Source organism: Pan paniscus, chromosome 9, assembly GCF_029289425.2.
Source record: "Pan paniscus chromosome 9, NHGRI_mPanPan1-v2.0_pri, whole genome shotgun sequence".
Lineage (NCBI taxonomy): Eukaryota > Metazoa > Chordata > Mammalia > Primates > Hominidae > Pan > Pan paniscus.
In genome coordinates this window covers 123,314,769-123,320,326 of record NC_073258.2, presented here as the reverse complement: position 1 = coordinate 123,320,326, position 5,558 = coordinate 123,314,769, and the positions used below count along the sequence as shown (strand labels likewise).

At 46.4% G+C, this 5,558-nt stretch overlaps 1 pseudogene; it reads left to right on the top strand.

Moving 5' to 3' along the window:
* The first annotated feature begins 3,757 nt into the window (after positions 1-3,757).
* LOC100978273 (glutamine synthetase-like) lies at positions 3,758-5,022 on the top strand (annotated as a pseudogene).
* Positions 5,023-5,558: the final 536 nt, after the last annotated feature.

Genomic DNA, 5,558 nt, shown 5'->3' with positions numbered 1-5,558 from the left:
TCTGACCAATTGCTAGGCAAGCATCCTTCCTCATAGTCAAGTTTCTCGGAAGTTTCTGCTGGGCGCCCGGTCCAGGGCCTTGCACCTTGCTCTGCTCAGGACACAGGACACTCAGAGATAAACGGCTGGAAGACAGCCGTCCCCTTGGCCAGTCCCACCATTCCCTCCTCTGTGTCATTGTTTTTGTGAGCCACGTGGCTGACACAGACCAGGAGTTCTTCACCCTGCTATTTGAGGGAAGACCAAGAAAGGGCGAGTCACACTCTATGCCCACTTCTTTGATGGCCACGGTTAATATTTACACCCACAGCCTGTTTCTGTGGCTGGAAGCACTTTCCAGCCTGACTTTCACAAAAGCTAGTGAGGTAGCTTTGGCTCTACAGTCCTGTTCTTTCTCTTTCCACAAATACAGTATGTGGCCTCTGGGGTTTTTGCCCCATGACCATATTGCAAGAGAAAAGAAACGAGAAAGGAGTCCTGGTAAGGAAACCCCCTTGACGGAGCCTGGTCGTTGTCCATGTCCAAATTCACCTCCCCATTAAACGGAGAGGTCGGCCAGGGCGAAGGCAAAGATGGCGGCATGCTCCACGATGTGCAAGATGTACTGCGTGACCACTGCCTGCTTCCCTGGCCTATTCTCCCAGCGTGTGCTCTGACGCCTCCCCTCAACAACGTAAGAAAGGGGACTCGTGAAATAAGAGCTCCTTAGTATTTGAAAATTGAACCAACATTTTTCTGTCCAACCAACCCAGCTAACAGTTCAATGAGGCCCATAAGTTCTGTGCTAGTTTTCTCTGTAGGGAGATGTCACCATTTGCCTTTGGGGTAACTCTGATGACTCATTTATGACTGTGTGTGTGAGGAGAAAGGATCAAACCACCTTCCACTGTTAGGAGAGCGTATCTGACACCTGCATGAAAGCAGCTTGTGGCCAGGTGTGCTGGCTCACATCTGTAATCCTAGCACTTTGGGAGGCCGAGGCAGGAGGATCACTTGAGTTCAGGAGTTCAAAACTGGCCTGGACAACACAGTGAGACCCCGTGTCTATTAAAAAAAAAAGTGGCTGGCAATGATAAACACGTTTGTACAGACACGCACCCACCTCATGTAAACTCCCCACCACCCCACCCTCTGTAGGAGGAATATTACCCTCATTTCACTGCTGGGGAGACAGGCTCAGCAGGAAGGGGTGATACCAGGGTGTGACCCCAGTTCTGTCTGATTCTGGAGGCTGGACATGGAACCATTGGTCTATGCTCTTCCACCAAAGACAATCCACAAGACTAGTTCTAGGTTTTGTTGCATATAATTTGCCTCCAGGAGCAGGGAAAAAGGAACCCCACCAGGCTGATGGAATTCCTGAGAATCCCGAGACAGAGCCAAGTACTTGGCTATGCTCAGCCACATTAAGGAACCAAGGGGGACAGAAACGGGAAGCTTATGCTGGAGTCCAGGAAATGCTGGCAGGAGGAGGAAGGGCTCATGAGAGGAGTCCTCAGAGAGGAGGCATCTTCCACACAGCAACGTGCTGCCCCCAAGTTTATAGTGAAAGCCACTAGAGGTCCAAGGCTCTCCTGGGAAGTCTCAGTCTCAATGTAAGATGGAAGGAGAAAATGGGGCTTATTGTTCTAACGTGCGAGCCCCCCAAGGAGAACGAGCACAGACCAGAGACCTAGTTGTTGTCCAAGGCTAAGTGGGGCCCTGGGCTGATGAAGGATGTCCTTATTTTCCAAAGAGGGCAGGCACTTGGGGACAGACACAGCAACCACAGCCTCCCCAGATGCACCTGTCTGAGTCAGCTGTGCAGCTCACTAGACACTTCCCAGCAGAGCCTGGATACAAGTCTTAATTTGATTTTGATAGAGGATGGCAAGTCAGCATTTCTTGTACTCTCAACTATGTGGACTAAGGGTTATACTTATTTCATTGATTATCTATTCCCATAGCACCCTTTTTGCAACACACTGTATAATTGTTGGCTCAATATTGGTCTCTCTACTTAGACTATCAGCTATATGGATCTCTGTTTTCTTCCTTATAACTGCTTTTCCAGACCCTTGGACAAAGTAGACATGCAATATTTATTGAAATAAATGGAAATAAATAAACTGATTGGTTGAATGAATGAATGCCTGACCAGGTGCTCATTGTTAGTAAGGACCTTCAGTAGAAGGAAGTTCTGTTCCTTTTTGCTGTGTGTCCTCTGAGTAGTAACCTCTCCGCAGTCCTACCTGCTCATCCAGCAGCAGGGCCAATCCCTTGCTTTCTCAGAACCCAGGAGGCTCAGCTGGGCAGGTATGCAGGTCTCTCTCTGGAACTGGGGGCCCCTCGTCTGTGTTTTGAAATTACCTGATCCTCAGTTAGCTGATGCCTGTGTTTCAGGCTGCATAACTCAAATTCATTTACGCTTCCTCCGTTTTTCCCTTCTTCTAAACACAGTTTAAATTCACCTCCTCCAGGGGACCTCCCCAAACCACTCCAGACTGTAGGAAGCATCTCTTCTTTCTTTCTCCCTCTCTCAATCAAATAATAAAGAGACATAGTAAAAAGACATAGGTGAGTCTTTTACCCCTGACTCGTGGATCACCTCACCACTTCTTAAAGTCAATCACAATAACTGGTTCTTTTTTCATTCCTTCCATAGATATTTCTTATGAATATAGATAAGCACATATATGCTGCCCCCTTTTACATAAATGGTACTATTTTGCACAGTCTGTATTTTTTTCCTTGAAATTACACCTTTAAAATCTTTCCATGGCCATATTTATAGTACCACCTTATTCTTTCAAAGAGCTATACAGTCCTTCCTTCCCTCCCTCCCTCCCTCCCTTCCTTCTTTCTTTCCCTCCCTCCCTCTCTCCCTTTCTCCCCTCCCTCCCTCCCTCTCTCTTTTTCTCTCCTTCCTTCCTTCCTTCCTTCTAACAGGGTCTCGCACTGTCTTCCAGGTTGTAGTGCAGTGTTGAAATCTCAGCTCACTGCAACCTCACCTCCTGGGTTCAGATGATTCGCCTGCCTTAGCCTCTCAAGTAGTAGGACTACAGGAATGCACCACCAAGTCCCTCTAATTTTTGTATTTTTGGTAGAGATGGGGTTTCACCATGTTGGCCAGGCTGGTCGCAAACTCCTGGCCTTGAGTGATCTGCTGGCTTTGGCCTCCCAAAATGCTGGGATTACAGGCATAAGCCACCACACCCAGCCTAAGAGCTGTATAGTATTTCATTGTATGGTTGTATCACAGTTTATGTAACTATTTCCAGTCTTTTATATTACAAAAGATGCTTTAATTAGTATTCTTGTACATATATATGAGCACATATATTTGTGAGGGGTAAAAGCCTAAAATTGAAATAGCTAGTTGGGCGTAGTGACACACACCTGTAATCCCAGCACTTTGAGAGGCTGCGGCAGGCAGATCACCTGAGGTCAGGAGTTCGAGACCAGCCTGACCAACACATAGTGAAATCCTGTCTCTACTAAAAATGCAACAATTAGCTGGGTGTAGTGGCGCACACCTGTAGTCCCAGCTACTTGGGAAGCTGAGGCAGAAGAATCACTTGAATCTGGGAGACGGAGGTTGCAGTGAGCTGAGATTGCGCCACTGTGCTGCAGCCTGGGTGACAGAGCCATACTCTGTCTTTCAAAAAAAAAGAGAGAGTCAAGAGTGGGAAAAGAGTGGAGTGTGTGAGCAGTACAGCAGCCTCCTCTCCTCTCCTCACCTCGTTCTCACGGACTACTTTTACCGTCCCCGCCTGCTCGATGCCCAGAACACCTTCCACCATGACCACCTCAGCAAGTTCCCACTTAAATAAACGCATCAAGCATCAAGCAGGTGTGCATGTCCCTGCCTCAGGGTGAGAAAGTCCAGGCCATGTATATCTGGATCGATGGTACTGGAGAAGGACTGTGCTGCAAGACCTGGACCCTGGACAGTGAGCCCAAGTGTGTGGAAGAGTTGCCTGAGGGGAATTTCGATGGCTCTAGTACTTTACAGTCTGAACAGTGACATGTATCTCGTGCCTGCTGCCATGTTTCAGGACCCCTTCCGTAAGGACCCTAACAAGCTGGTGTTGTGTGATGTTTTCAAGTACAATCGAAAGCCTGCAGAGACCAATTTGAGGCACACCTGTAAATGGATAATGGACATGGTGAGGAACAAGCACCCCTGGTTTGCCATGGAGCAGGAATATACCCTCATGGGGACAGATGGGCACCCCTTTGGTTGGCCTTCAATGGCTTCCCGGGACCCCAGGATCCATATTACTGCAGTGTGGGAGCAGACAGAGCCTACGGCAGGGACATCGTGGAGGCCCATTACGGGGCCTGCTTGTAAGCTGGAGTCAAGATTGCAGGGACTAATACAAAGGTCATGCCTGCCCAGTGGGAATTTCAAATTGGATCATGTGAAGGAATCAGCATGGGAGATCATCTCTGGGTGGCCCGTTTCATCTTGCGTCGTGTATGTGAAGACTTTGGAGTGACAGCAACTTTTGATCCTAAGCCCATTCCTGGGAACTGAAAGGGTGCAGGCTGCCACACCAACTTCAGCACCAAGGCCATGCGGGAGGATAATGATCTGAAGTACATTGAGAAGGCCATCAAGAAACTAAGCAAGTGGCACCAGTACCACATCCACGCCCATGATCCCAAGGGAGGCCTGGACAATGCCCGACGCCTAACTGGATTCCATGAAACCTCCAACATCCATGACTTTTCTGCTGGTATAGCCAATCGTAGTGCCAGCATAAACATTCCCCAGACTCTCGGCCAGGAGAAGAAAGGCTACTTTGAAGACCATTGCCCCTCTGCCAACTGCAACCCCTTTTTGGTGACAGAAGCTCTCATCCGCACGTGTCTTCTCAATGAAACCTGCGATGAGCCCTTCCAGTACAAAAACTAAGCGGACTAGACCTCCAGCTGTCAAGCCTCTCCTAGTTCTTCATCCCACTCCAACTCTTCCCCCTCTCCCAGTTGTCCCAGTTGTAACTCGAAGGGTGGAATATCAAGGTTTTTTTTTTTTTTAAAGGAGAGAAAAAAAGAAAAAAGGAAATAGCTGGATCAAGGGACTTTTTTCATTCCCATTTTACAGATGAGATACATGCCTTTAAATCGTTGATAGATATTGATAAATTTATTTCCAAAGAAGCTGTATCAATTTATACTCTCAACAACAAAGTATAGAAATGCCCATTCATTTGACAATGCAGAGTATTATGCAAATTTTTGATATTTGCCAAGCTGACAAATGAAAAAATGGTGTCTTATAATTTTAATTTGCATTTATTTTATTTGGAAAGATGATAATACGATAACAGATAGTTATACAAGCACAGCGCTTCCTGAATACTTTTACTTGTATATATTTAAAGTACTTAAATAAATACAAATACTTAAAAATACTTAAAAGGCATTTGTAGTAATTCTATAATTGTATTCTTGTCCACTGTCCATTTTCTGTTAAGGAAATTAAATTTTTGATGATAAAAATTGAAAATAGTTTTCTCCAGCTATATTTTGCCTTTCCAACTTTATGGTATTTTTTGGATGCAGATTTTTTA